Source organism: Nicotiana tabacum, chromosome 15 (assembly GCF_000715075.1).
Source record: "Nicotiana tabacum cultivar K326 chromosome 15, ASM71507v2, whole genome shotgun sequence".
In the NCBI taxonomy this organism is placed as follows: Eukaryota; Viridiplantae; Streptophyta; class Magnoliopsida; order Solanales; family Solanaceae; genus Nicotiana; species Nicotiana tabacum.
Window position 1 is genome coordinate 70,688,313 of NC_134094.1, and position 15,457 is coordinate 70,703,769.

A 15,457-nucleotide genomic window follows, 5' to 3' on the forward strand; every position below is an offset into this window, starting at 1 on the left:
ATACATCATTTTCGAGCCCTATATACACCATCAAATACTACAAAACAGCCCAACACACCCCAATCTCTTCGTACACAAAACGACCACCGTAGTAGTGTCAAACAACCCGAAAATGTTATGACGAACGACCAGCCAACCACCCTACATTTATATGGTTTTTATAAACCCCCTTCCTCCTCCAAAACTCCACAAAATAGTAGTAAAACACGCAGCCCAACAGCAACACAAAACAGTCCACAAAACAGTCCGCTACAAGTGAATAACTCGAACTCACGGCTTCCGATCACCGTCCCGTGAGTTCTTACAAGTATAGAACGACTTACCATGAATTTACAGAAGAAAAATTGGATGAAAGAGAGAAGTAAACTCACCTTATTTGTTGGATAACTCAGCTCTTATCTTGGTTCTTCAAACTCTAGGTTTTACCTCCAATTGGAACTTGAAAGGGAGAGAAAATCAATTAGGGTTTGTGGAAAATTTTTGGGAGGATTCTTTGCAGAGCTTATGTCTGGTTATTATGCTCTATTTTAAGTCTAATATATGAAGAAAATAGGCCCTTAAAAGGCCTCTTTGGACGACCCGAAATGGCCTATTTTTGGGCTTTCATTTAAGCAAGTAGGTGACACACCTACTTGTCACCTAGCAGCTTGCGCAGTATCGCACAAATGCCCATATCTTTCTACTCCAATGTCGTATTGACAAACGGTTTAATGAATTGGAAAATAGACTCATAGATCTTTAATTTTATGGGTGGAACACCCCATAACTCTAAGTATATTGGGAGAAAATCGCAGTTACATTTGACCCAAAGTTTCAGTAAAACTTATAAATGTAACTTGTGATGACTTTCATCGACTTTTGTTCCACAACTCTCTTGACTTCAAAACATAACAGACGGATGTCATACGACTAATATAAATCATAACATAATCTCCTTATCATGTTAAGCACCCTAGTCTCACCCCAAAGGTATATGTTATAACATTCCCAACTTGTCGACTTTCAACGAAACATTATTTTCTTCAATTGCTTTAGCTTCTGAACTGTCCAACCCTCTTTGTACTTGTTGTTCATGATCTTCAATATTTGTAACCTCAGAGGTAACATGATTAACTTACTTTATATACTTTTAAATATTATCTCATTTTTGGTCCTACATTAGTTTGCTTACGACACATTTTTACGTACGAAAATATAGGGTGTAACACGCATGATTTGTACTACTAGTCCTCGGAGATTCTTGCATAAAAATTCAGTTATATTTTCATTATTTCTCTCAATAAATCTCAATTGAATTAGATTGTTGCTTATTGTCTTACCTAGCGGGTTGGTTAGGTGCCATCATGACTAGTTGGATTTTGGGTCGTGACACCAAAATACTCTAGTTCTAAAATCTCTTGGAGCACACCATAATAATCAATATCTCCATCACCCTTTACCTACACCCCACTATTATTGGTTTTCTTATTCTTAGTCCATTCTTCTTTATGAAACTTGTACCCATTGACAAAGTTCTTAGACATCATTTTGACTTTATGGTCATGTCCCCAAGATATATCACGCAAAAATGGGTTATTTATGCCATTGATTCGATTATCAACCTATATAGAGTTAAATAAAAGATAGAATTTGAAATATACATGTACTTAATTTGAAGCCACAAAATAAAACTTAGAAACTCCTTAAACCACTCTGAAAATCATGGATAAATAGCATCAGGCACATTTACACCTATAAAGTAACCGCCCGACAAAATTACAACTTTCATTAGTTAAAATAACCTTGATCTTGTGATAATCGTCTTTAATATAAATTAAGACTTACTTATAATAGGGTTGGATCTCTGAACTGTCACGACCCAAATCGATAGGCCGCGACGGGCACCCAGTGCCTTACCTAACCGAGCACCAATGTAACATATCTCCTCATCATACCATCATGGGTAAATGGGTCAGAAGTGACGTCATGAGATAACCAGAATAAAACATAAGGGAATACTAGACATAGGATGACCCAACATGTTATAGAATTTTATACATGTGACATACGGGCCTATAAGGCCGATATGATCATTTGTACACAAAAAACGTAGGCCGACAAGGCCATATAAGTATCCATAAACATGACATCTGTCTACAAGCCTCTAAGAGTACGTAAATATCATAAAGGTCGGGATAGGGTCCCGCCATACCAATTAATACATGTCCAAATCATACTGACCAAATAGGTAACTTCGGAGCAAGTGGAGTGCACCAACACCTTCCGATAAGCTGATAGCCTACTAGCAGGACTCTAAACCTGCCTATCAGGACCTGCAGGCATGAAACGCAGTGTCCCCAGGCAAAAGATACGTCAGTACAAATAAAGTACCAAGTATGTAAGGCATGAAAGCAGTATATAAAAGACATGAAAGAAACACAGAGTAAATAACTCAACCTGTAAGTCTGAATAGCTCTGTGAATCATGAAACATTTATAAAGTCATGCATATGCATATAAATGTCACATCATGCATAGGTATGTACGTACATAACCCCTGAGGGCACCCCATCATATCATCTAGGCCTCTGTGGGAGAAATAATTAACGTAGACTAGTTGATCAGGTGGTGGTGTGTATATAACGCCATAACCTTTCCCCATACCCCATATACATATACTATAGGCGTATATAACACCATCTGATCATGGGTCAATATACATGTATAAATGAATGCAATGCATAATAAAGTAAGTCAATAAGATCTCCCGGAATATCATGAGATCAATATGCCTTCGGTAAATATCATGAAATAAACTTTATCAACTTACGTATTTTTTGAGACCCATGAACAGACGATAGAATAGTAGGACACATGGGGAATCAAGAACATAGGCACCCCTAGTACTTCTAAGAATAGAATCATTTGTGAAAGTTGCGTGCTTGCTCGTTTCGTTGCATCATATGGATCAAGCCAAAAGGAAAGAAGGGATAGCCTTAACAAACCTTAGCTCTATTGAGTCCTTAATACCTTACAAGCAATTCTTCAAACAACTCAACTCAATCTACCATAGCATAAGGAGATTCAAAATCAGTGTGCGGAGTAAAGGTTAAGTCAGTTACTTAAACTAGTAACTCATTTATGTAAATTTGGACAGCATCTCCCCTGTAACAAGAGACTCCTCCAATACCATATACCAACAACAATTACTATAGCAATCCAGCAATACATAATTATCAATAACAAGACACCATATAACAATAACAAGTCCCAACTACTTCACGACGAGCGGCAAGCTCCGATTGAAACCTGTATACCCCATATCACCCCTTATAGACTTCTTAATTTGACTTAGGAAGTATCATTAACATGATAATGAAGTCATTCATCAATGATTCCAGTCTTATACCATATATATATTATGAATAAAATAATCCATAACTCTAACTAACCTCAATTAGCAACTTTATTCACTAGTCCATGCCTAGCCCATCTATTTAACTTAATTAACATCAAGATAACCTTAAGAACATGCAAGAACACAATATAATTTCCACCTACCGTGGATTCAAGTAGAAATCCATGTTATATTTAGCATACAACAGCCCAACACACCCAATCACTTCATTCCCAAGACGACAACTATAGTAGTGTCAAACACCCCGAAAAAGTTGCAAAGAGCGACTAATCCACTATTTCGCCATTATGTGGTGTTTCTCCACACAATTTCTCTTCAAAAACTTCATTAAAAAGTAGCAAAATATACAGCCCAATAACAACACGAAACATCCCACAAAACAGTCCACTACAAGTCGAATAACTCGAACTCACAGCTTTCGATCACCGTCCCGTGAGTTCTATCTATTAGGAAACGAATTTATCAACCTTTCTTGATATTTAAAATCTTAAATACAGAAAGTAGGTATTTTATTAACTATTAAATACCTTCCAAAACTCAAACTACAAAGAAACAGAGAGGCGATATAGAGATACTTACGTCGTAGGGATCGTTCTAATGTCATCGCCTTTTGATTTCGTACCCGGGATGTTAATCTTCTTTGAAACCCTTATAGAGAGCTTAAGGGTAAGTTTATGGGTCTTATTTGGTCATTTTCTCTGGAAATATGAAGAAAGAGACGACATAAGGGATATAAATATCCAATTTGTTGAAAAGTCAAAAAGGTGCTACTTGGCACCCTAGCATTGGCCCTTCTTCCAACACTTATATATTTTTATCCATATGTAGTATGAATGAACGGTTAAAAGAGTTGGAAACTACATTCCAAGACCTTCAATTTGGTATATAATATGTCCCAAAAAGACCTCACATAACACACGAAAGGTATTTCTCAAAAAGCTTTAGTGACCGACCTACTTGTCACCTATGCAGTCTGCGCAGTCTCGCAAAACTACAAATATTTCTCTGCTCCAATGTTGTATCGAAAAATGGTTTAATGAGTTAGAAAATAGACTTGTAGATCTTCAATTTGATATGTGGGTCATCCTGTAATTCGAAATATATTAGGAGAAAAACTCTGCTGCATTTGACCTAATATTCAACACATTATGAATGTAACTTGTGATGACTTTTTGCCAACTTTCGTTCCAAAACTCGCTTGACTTCAAAATGTAATACACGACTATCATACGACTAAAATAGCTCATAACATAACCTCCTTATCATGTTAAGAACCCTAGTATCACCCCAAAAGTACATGTTATAACATTCCTAACTTGTTGACATTCGACGAAACTTATTTTCTTCAATTTGCTTAGCTCCTAAGCCTTTCAACCCACTTGGTAGTTGTTATCCAAGATCTTAAAGATTTGTAACCTCCAAGATAACATGATTAACTTACTTTATTAACTTACTTTATGTACTTTCAAAGATGATCTCATTTATGAGCTTACATCAATTGACTTATGATGTACTCTCACGTACGAAAATATTGGGTGTAACATGGACAATTCAACAAGACATGTGTTGTAGCGGACTTTTTCTCCATCTATGTCGAATTTTGCTTTTTACTAGTTTTTGGACCTCTACCTGGTAGATTGAATTTGAAAAATGGTGGTGCAAAAGGATAAGTAACACCTCCATCATCATGTCGATTTGGCCTATTTCTAAAACATGTCACATCATGTTAAAAATAATATGAACAGTAAAAAAAAATTTCTTTAGCTAGATGTGCCTTGCATATCGATCCATCAATCCTGGATCTATTTTTCATGGTCTACTTATATTTTCCAATAGTCCTGCATATCACAATTTTTAGATGAAATAACGTTTAATTAAAACACATCAAGGGAAAATAATTTAAAATCATTACCTTTCGTAAGGATACATCCATCTACACTGAACGAGCCATCCAAGTCGTGCCTCTTGCGCAAGATGAATTGGAAGATGTTCCATTACATCAAAAAAATCAAGAGAATTTTTTTTTTCCAGCTTGTTTAAAGTTAAGCAAATGTTACTCTCCATTTAAGCTAAGTTCTCCACCTTCAATGTGCTGGAACACAACTCCTTGAAAAATAAACTTATCTCAGTAATGGGTTTCCATATTCTATCATGCAATGCTTTGAATGCAATAGGAATCAATGATTCAAGGAAAATGTGACAATCGCTTGCTCTTCATAGACGTCAACTTCCCTTCTTTCATGTCAACAAACCTAGATAAGTTTGACGCATATCCATCAGGCATACTTAAATTCTTAACCCAATCACAAATATCTATTCTCTCATCCAAAGTGAATGTGTAACTGGCCTTGGGCTTCTGAATCTTGTTGTTCAAGTATGTCAGGTACAACTCACTTCGCCTACAATATTCCTTTAAGTCCATCCTAGCCTTCAAGTTATCTTTTGTCTTGTTATTGACATCCATTATTGTATTAAATATGTTGTCAAAAAAGTTTTTCTCGATATGCATGACATCCAGATTATGCAAAAGAATGTTATGCTTCCAATATGGTAACTTCCAGAATATGCTCTATTTGGTCCAATTATGCGTAACACCATAACTAGGTATCTTATAAGATATAGGAGACTCTGTTATCTTAGGTAGAAACCTAACTTTGTTCCAAATTTCTTTTGGCGACAATGTTGATGGTGGCTATTCAAAATCAGTTTGGTTCTTCATAAAGGCACTAGTATTTCTCCTAAACTCGTGATCCCTATGCAATAATCGACGATGGCAATCAAATCATGTGTTCTTTCTTCCATGTTTCAATATGAATGCTTTTGTGTCTTCCATACAAGTTGGGCAAACTAACTTTCCTGCAGTCGACCACTCGGACAATATTCAATAAGCAGAAAAATAATTTATAGCCCACATCAAAGTAGCACGCAATCTGAAGTTTTGTTTAGTTAATATATCATATGTTTCCACACCCTCATGCCACAATGACTTTAACTCATGCATTAAAGGTTGAATGTATACATCAATCGAACTTTTCGGATTGCCTAGACCTCGAATAATACAGGTTAGGAACAATTATGGACTTGTCATATACAACTCAGAAGGAAGATTATGCGGCGTAACAACCACCGGCCAACATGAATATGGTGCAACATAGATAAAAAATGGAGTGAATCCATCTGCACATAAACCCAAGCTAATGTTTCTTGTTTCATTAGCAAAATCCGAAAATACCTTATCAAAATGCTTCCATGCTTCTCTATCTGATTGATGACATAAAATACCAGGTGGCCGTCTATTTTAACAGTGTCATCTCATATGAGGAGCAGAGCTCATTGATGCATACAACCTCTTAAACCTAGGTATAAGGGGTAAGTAATGCATCACCTGGAACCTTATTCTTTTTTTGGAATTTGTGACTTCCTTGTAACGAGGTTGGTTACAAAATTTATAATTTTCTAAAGCTGCATCATCCTTATAGAATAACATGCAACCTTTCTCACAATAGTTCAATCCTCTCTGATGAAAGTCCTAGCTTAGAAACCAATTTCTTTCCTGTGTAGAAATCTTTGGGTAGGTCAATTTTATTTGGACTAAGTTCATTCATAAGGCCAATGATAGAGTCCATGCCCGCTTTAAAAATACTCGAATCCAATTTAATACTTAATAATCGAACCGCAACAGACAACTAAGAATGCATTGAGCTATTATACAATGGACGACTAGCTTCCTATAACTATTCATAGAAGCGCTCAGCATCATCATTTGGTTCAGACTGAGCCCCCAGGTGCATCACAAAAGCATCCCTAACCATTTCATTGAATCTAGAATTTTCATCATTATTCTGTGCTAAAGGACTACCCTCACTACCAAAACAATTTTGAAAATCGACATCACCAACACTAGCACCATCCTCTCCATGAATAGTCCACACGTAATAATTTTTCATAAACCCTTTTTTATAAAGATGAATTTTAACAATATCTGGTTGCAATAACTTTTCACACTTGCAGTTCACACAATGGCACCTAAGCACCCCTTCACTGAGAAATTTATGAAGTGTTTTCGCTTTAGCCATAAATTCAGCAACCCCTTCTATAAATTCCTCCCTCGACCCACTATGATTAGGATAAGTCAGACTATATATCCATCTACGATGTGAAAGCTCCATCTACACGAAATAAATCCAAGATTTTTAAAACAATATATATTACTTAGTATTATGCCAAACAGTTTGCTATAAAAAACTTGATTCTTTCAATGGCAAAAATATATTTTGTGGCCATCCTAGAATATTCAAAAAATTTGTCAGCCCATCCAAAAAGAATAAACAAACAAATAGATAAGTGAAGCAAGATTGAGAAAGAACTATTCAAATTATTGCAGTGAAAAAGAACCAGAGTTAAAAAATTTTAATCTTAAGTCTCAAACCAATAAACTCTAATCTAGGTTTGCGGTCTACAATTCTTCTGTAGATTAGTTATTGGCTCTACCTCAAAGTTAAAGAGGCAAATTACATCACAATTTTCTTAGTTGATCAACTAGTTCATTGCTTTTAAGGCTCTCAGAAAAATCTCTCTGAATATCAATGCAAATATTTATTACAACTTCCCCATAATTGATCCCTTTCCCATATTCAACCCCTTAATTCCCCACAATTCCTCATCCTTTCAATTAAAATGTATAAAAGTTCAAAGCCTCCTCTTAACAGAACTGAACGGAAATATAAGCAAAACATTTACACTAACGAGGTTTAATTTGGTTTTCAGTTTCTTAAAGAGAAAGTGTGCAATTCCTCCGTTCGAATTTCAAGGTCTGCTATCACGCCAAAACCTTTAGACCAAAGGAGTATATGTATAATATTTACTTTTCTTTATAGGTGTTGAAAAATATAGCTATAGAAACGAACAAATTCCGGATCTCTCAAGCTATTGAAACCTATTTTGTTATTTGAGCTATTAAAAGGATAAATTTTCACTACTGCATGAGGAAATTCGTTCTCCTTTCATCTATAAGATGTCTTTTTCAGTTTAGGATAATGCTTAAAATAAAAAATATCTAGGAAATAAAAAGTGAGACAGAGACAGAAACAAACCGAAAAGAGGAGTGGAAGAGAAATTGGAGCGGAATTGGTCTTCAAGAGTCGAAGAATAGGCTTAAAATTTATGCCGTTAGCCGAAAATTGCCATCCGCCGTTTGCCTCCGTCAACAACAATAATGGTTGAATGGAAGAGAAATTGCAGAAGAAAAAACAAATATTGATAAAGAGATAGAGATAGAGGAAATTGGGGAAATATGGCCGAAATAGGGTTTTGGCCTAAAATATTAGATTTACCTTTCTCACCATTAAAATACAATCGCGGTCACAAAAACCTCTAAAATATTCTTTTACCATTTTAATTTTTATTTTGCGACCGAAGCAGTCGCTTAATTGGTCAACTATTATTATTGACTTTTTATTGGTCAATATCAATCGAAAATTTTGATCGCAAATTAATATTTTTCTAGTAGTGCGAGGTAGTATCCGATATTTGAGGACTTTGTGTTTGCTATTCAGTGGAGGATCGTATTATGTACTTATATCTGTTTTCACTATTCTTACTTGCCATGTTTCATACCTGTCAACTTGTGTTATTATACTTGATTTTATTGGACCAATAGCAAGTGTCGATGTCGATCCCTCGTCGCTACTTTTTCGGGGTCGGACTAGATACTTACTGGGTATGCATTTATTTACGTACTCATGCTATAATTCTGTACTAATTGTGCAGATTCTGACAGATTCATTTAGTGGTCATTCTGGCACATAGGCGCAACTGTTAAGCGGACTTTATGGTGAGCTGCATTCCATTCCACGATCTGCAACACTCAGAGTCTCCATCATATTCATTTATTTTACCTTGTCTGTTTTTGAATTTCAAACAGCTATTGGAGTAGTATTGTACATTCCAGTAGATGCTCATGCATTTATGACACCGGGTTTTGGGAGTTCCAAGTGGATGTTCATAATTGTATTTTATGTTCTTATTATCATTTCACTTTATGATTTATTTATACTCAAAAATTTGGTAAGGAAAAGCACAGGTCTCTATGAGTGCTAGATTTTATTCTATTTATTTAATGATATTCCTGATTTTAAAATTTTAAAATGGATAATAAAATGGATGGTTCACTGTTGGATTGCCTAACGACGACGTTGGACACCATCACGACCTATGGTGGTAACAGGGTCATGACAGTTTGGTATCAGAGCTCTAGGTTCACTTGGGTCTTACGAGTCATTAGCAAGTCTAGTAGAGTCTTGTGGATCAGTATATAGATGTCTGTATCTTCGAGAGGCTACAATGTTGTTAAGATAACTTCCGTTCTTGATACCTCGTCATACGATTTAGTTTCACTGAAGCTTATGTCTTCATTTCCTTCTTACTCATTATAACGCGATGTTGAGCTTCTGTTATCAATTGGGCATCAAGGAATTGTAGTGGTGTCGTAGTTGTGGTACAAGATGTTTTCCCTGCATACTTGGGCGGACGATTATCGCCACTGCATGGAGGGGTGTTTAGTCATTTCAGCCAGTGTTAGTGTTGCCTACGGTTTCGAGGCTATGTATAGTGTATTGTAATATTCATGCATTGTTATTGTGCAGTGCTGGGGTAAATGGTTGGATAATTATTTATGTATTGCGGCAATGAATGACTCAAAAGTAGGATTACTGGGTTCATGGTTTAGAGATTCGGCATTTAGTCCCAGCGAAGGAGAGGCAATTGGACTACGGATGTTCAGGTGTTGGTTGACGGAGTTCTGAGATGGGGTATTTTCGAATTTGGTGGAATTCTTGGTCGTGATATGGTGTTGTCTTCCTTGTTTGAATGAATTAAGGCTCGTCGGTGTGATGGTCTTTATTTGTTTGTCTTCGGGGCAAGGTGTTGTGAAATGGTACCTAAGAAGCAGTTACCGAAGATGACAGAGTATTGCGACTGCTGAAAAGAAAAGATGTCTCCATTAGTGGAAATTTATTATTCGGGTGCTACGGAGGTGGATTGTGATGTGGGGCAGCATGATTAGTGGTGGAAGATGGGGCATTACTGGATATATTGTGGTGGTTGAATTGTTAAGTAGGTCGAGTTTGAGCGGCAGAGATCGAGTGGTTTGCCTCGGTAGAAGGCTAAGTCTTAGTATTTCATTTGAGATGGTGGCTTCTATACTTAGGATGTTTGAATATGACGGAAAGGAGTTTGCTTGGAATGAAGAGGAATAGGAATGCTTGATTATCGTTTTAGGATGTAATATGACTTCGAGTTTTGAACGCATTGTTGGATCTTCAGTTGATGGTAATGGAAATGAACGGGCGTTTACAACTAGTGGGCGAGTGTGGGCTCAGGAGGATTAACCGATTTTGTGGTGGTTGTAACCATGGCAATGTCATTGGAAGATATCGATATGGGGTTACACAGGTGGGCTATCTCCTGTGTGGATGTTAGGAGTTGCGTGATTTTCAATAAAGAGTTCTACCTTCTATCCAACGGGGTGTATGTACTGCGGTGTGAGTTTGGATAGCTTGAAGAAGATGGTACGACTGTCAAGAGGTCGAGTGTGCGATTGAGGCTGATAATTTGGGATGTATCGTGATTAGTGCAATAAGAATTTATGAGAAATTTGGCTAAGTAATGGTGCAAGATCATCGTAGTAGAGAAGGAGGAGTCATTTTGGGTTCTGGATTTAGGTGATTGTAGTGTAAAGCTAAGTGGGAGAGCCTACCGCCTATTATTAGGTCACATGGTTATGTGCCTTGGAAGTATCGGATTATCGGTACATTGTTGGATTAGTTATGACTAAGGGAAGAAAACATCAAGGGTAATTCGGGCAAGGAATTTAATGAATGCGTGCTACATTTCGCCTTATCGATTCATGTGCAGATTTTGGGATGACACAGAGTTTATGCTTCTTGTGGATGTGATGTACAAGGAAAGAGATTCATCCGGTTGCTTCTTTGGAGTATTCATGTGCTAACGGAGCACTAGTTGTTTGGTTACGTAATCGGGACTGGATTAGAGTGAGCGAATCTCAACAATGGTTCTAGTGGGTTCAAGAATTCAAGTGTCATGCCTAAGAATTTTTGGGTTCGTCGTGTGGTTAAGGGATTAGTTTTGCAGCAGAGTGTGAAAGAGACTTGGAGTATTTCTATGAACGGAAAAAGGCCAAAAATGCCCCTAACGTATTGACAATGGGTCAAAAATACCCTCTGTTAATATTTTGGTCTAAAAATAGCCTTAATGTTTTATTTTTGGCTCAAACATACCCTTGAAACTAACGGATCATTCAACTCCTCCCTTCATGCTTAAACACCGATCATCCCAAATATAGGCATAATATTCATATTCCCATCACACGTTGGAACCTTCTGCATAAAAAAACTTCTATTACCATGAATACAATTGAAATTGTAGACCTTTAACCGAATTGAATAAAAATAACTCTTAGATATCAAAATAAAAGTGCAGCAAATAAAATATATTTTTCTGGAAAATAAAATATATTCATCCATTTCCTCCTCTGTTTCTACATCCTATCAAGAAATTTTACTTTATAGATCTTTGGGTTGAATCCTATTAAGAACTTTGGCTTTATAATAATTCCTCCGTAAAGAATGCTTATCAAATTTTTACAGAGAGTCTTACCGTTTGAGTCATGCAGGTTCTATTTATGAGTGCTACAATTGTGATTTCCTTGTCAAAGTCATAAACCTTACACAGACACTTCCCCTCTACGTCCCTGACCTCAATTCAATTTTTACTGTATATGCATATGAGCAGGCCTTTGTTCTCCATTAACTGCAAAAATTTGCTTGAGCTATTATTAAATCCAACCTCCTCCAATTATATATTTATTCTCCCTTCCCCTGGCGCTCTCTTTCAGTATAAACAATAAGGTCTGGGAAGGTTTCATTGACGCTCCATTGATGTGAATCAATGATCAAGAATGTATTTTATCCTTGTTTGTTAGACAATGGCACGTAAATTATGCATATTATAGATGAGATTATTTAGGGAATGAATGGAAGTTAGGATGAAGTGTTATTGTTCAATGGAGTTTGTTCTCATGTGCAAAGGAGTACACGTGGTAGGCTTAGAAAATGCCACGTGGCTATTTAAAAGTGATAAAATTTACCATCCATGTTCTGTTACATTCAAGGGTATGTTTGAGCCAAAAATATAACTTTAAGGGTATTTTTAGACCAAAAGGTTAAAGGAGGGTATATTTGACCCATTGTCAATATATTAGGGGCATTTTTTGCCCTTTTTCGTTCTATGAATGTCAATGGGTCTGCAATGTGATGTTAGAGAGATGGAAGAAATAACTTCGGATTCACAGAAGATCTTTCATAATAGGTGTATCAGTTGGAGATGCTAATGAGTACATGAAGAGTTAAATTGGCATATGGGTATTGATACGACGTGGTCTCGCACTTTGGGTCACCCGGGATAAGTATTGATCGAGGTCCGTTATGTGTTTGAATAGATGTAGTACTTCGACGACAAGTCAAGAGTAAATCGGAAGGAGTTGAGTCAGTTATTATTGGCATGGATCAGCATGGTTAAGGAGATAATCGGTTCCTTCAGTGTGGTAAGGCTATACAGGTGATTCGTGATTGTACGTGCGGGCTTGACAACCACCGTAATTTGATTGATTTGGAAGTATTTGATTCTGATGGTTTTGTTATGTGTAAATGGATCCTATAAAGGTTATGACGATTTAGAACACGACTTGAGTTCTATGTCTTTTGCGGTTATGGGAAGTTGGTTGTGTGTGACGATTTTTCTTTTGAAATGAGTTAAGTGAAAGGTTTCTAGCCGATAAAGTATTTATTCTACTGGTGGTTCAGAATTTATGATGAAATTCTTATACTTTCGCGTAGCAACATGATAGGTGCAATGAGCGATATGGAATTAGAATGAGGATCAAAGTTGCAATCCGGTTTTGACTGGAATGTCATGAGCTTAGAAGAGCTGGGGATAGATTTTAGATGTTCAGAATATGCCGGCACTATTTTTGAGTCGTCTGAGAGTGGTGTTTTGTGGAAGAGGTATTGTGTGTTGATTTGTGAATTCTTAATTGGCATTACAGAAATAGAACGTTGGTGGAATGGATGTGCATACTTTGCTACTTGGTGCGGAAGGTCGTAGGAGTATTTCCCACGGGATGATCATATAAGTGTGGTGTGTCAGTCATTTAAAGGGCAAAGGTTGAAATCAGATATGGAGATTCTGGTACTGGCACTGATGGGAGAGTTTATGGCTGAGAGATGCTCTATTTATTTGGTTGCGTACTGTGGGAGTTTTATTCCGGATTGGATGGTAGATCGTATGTATCATAAATAAGGTCATTGTGGATCTTGGAAGGTCACTGGTCCATTTTGGGGATGATCGGAATCGACTTGTGGTCCGTTGGTAGGCCTAATGTGAATGTATATTTTATACCATATCAAATATGCTTATTTGGCATAGCATCGCTTATGGATGGGTCTTTGGATGTGGTGGATGATATTCCTGGCATCGTCTATTTCAAGTGCTACTCTTTTATGCCATGTGGGTTGTGAGACGGCTTGATTATTCACACATGTGTTGTGACCCGGCGTAGCTTGTGTAATATATGAGCGAGACGACTCTCGAGATATTGGTTGTTTATTGCACCTTAGTCGTGCTTGGGCTTTTGCAGTGCATGACCCTATCCATCTCCTCATGGTTGTGTTTATACACTTGGCATGCTTGTGGTCGATATTCGGGCATTTTGTGGGTATGAGCATTATGTCTTGATGGGTATTTACTTATTGATTATTATATGTGGATGGGGTGGCACGCCGCCACGGGTACGATATGTAGTTTGGGTTGCACGCCGCAACGATGAGATAATGAGTACGATTCCTTGTACTTATTTTGTGTGTTTGGTTCTCAGCCTTGTGTTAGTTCATAGCATTTTTCTGGTTGATTTGAATGTTATGTAAGCTGGGTAGTTCTTTGCCAAAGTTCTTTTTTCCTTATTGGTCATATTCAAATTGTAGCTTGTTCGCGCACTGATGGCGTCATATGAGATTTTAGATGGCGTTTGAGGCGGCTTATTGCCCAAGAAGCTTATACTGGGTGAGATGAGGTAGTTGGACCCGAAATTAGTGCAATCAAATTTATATAATGTATGCTAGAGGGGGAAATGTCACTGATCTGTTCAGAATGAAGCAATAGTTCTTGTCAAGAGGAAATACTCCATGAGTTATTGATTTGGTAGGTGGTTATGAGTTTCTACATATCTCTTTCATCGTTGTAGTATTGCGAGAGTTGGAACCAGGCTTATATGTGTTATGAGGTATATTACGGGCATCAGGTTTATGAATTTGCAGCTATTGTAGTTGGAGAATGTTATTGTGGACATACGAATTGTGCGATGCATTGTGTGATTTTGTCATGGGTGCATGATCATGTTTTGGTCCAGCGTGTTGAGGTTGATACGGTGTTCTTATATTAGAATCAGATCTAGTAGAGAATTCCGGATATTAGAATTTGGTTCTAAGGCTTGTGGGTTAAGGTGGCAGCGAAGATCTTTAGTCTTGCTTGGGCTAATGCGCTCATATGGGCTATGATGGCATGGGTACGTGCACGAAGTGCTAAACAGTGATTTATGGCAAACCTAGAACGGTTCTTGGCACGTTCGAGGACGAATGTATGTTTAAGTGGGGAAGAATGTAATGACCCGACCGGTCGTTTTAAGTTCTAGCGCATCGTTCGGCGGTTTGAGGCCTTGTGTAGCTTCACTTTATGTATTATGACCTGCATGTATGGTTGGTTTAGTTTTTTGGGAAGTTCGAAGTTGATTTAGAAGGATAATTCTTAATTCGGAAGCTTTAAGTTGAAAGAGTTGACTAATATTTGAAAATAACCTCGGAATCGGGATTTGAATGTTCCAACAGGTTCGTGTAATGATTTTGGATTTGAGCGTATATACGGGTTGAGTATCGGATGGTCCGGGAGCGTTTCGATGCTTATTGTGGAAAGTTGGCATTTTGAAGATTTT

At 37.2% G+C, this 15,457-nt stretch overlaps 1 long non-coding RNA gene across 1 annotated transcript; it reads right to left on the minus strand.

Moving 5' to 3' along the window:
• Positions 1-1,980: 1,980 nt before the first annotated feature.
• On the minus strand, positions 1,981-8,721 carry LOC107781356 (uncharacterized). The gene is made up of 3 exons (XR_001646993.2): positions 8,490-8,721; positions 5,309-5,502; positions 1,981-2,312 (listed from the first exon to the last, which is right to left on the minus strand). It is a non-coding gene; the product is annotated as an uncharacterized LOC107781356 (long non-coding RNA).
• Positions 8,722-15,457: the final 6,736 nt, after the last annotated feature.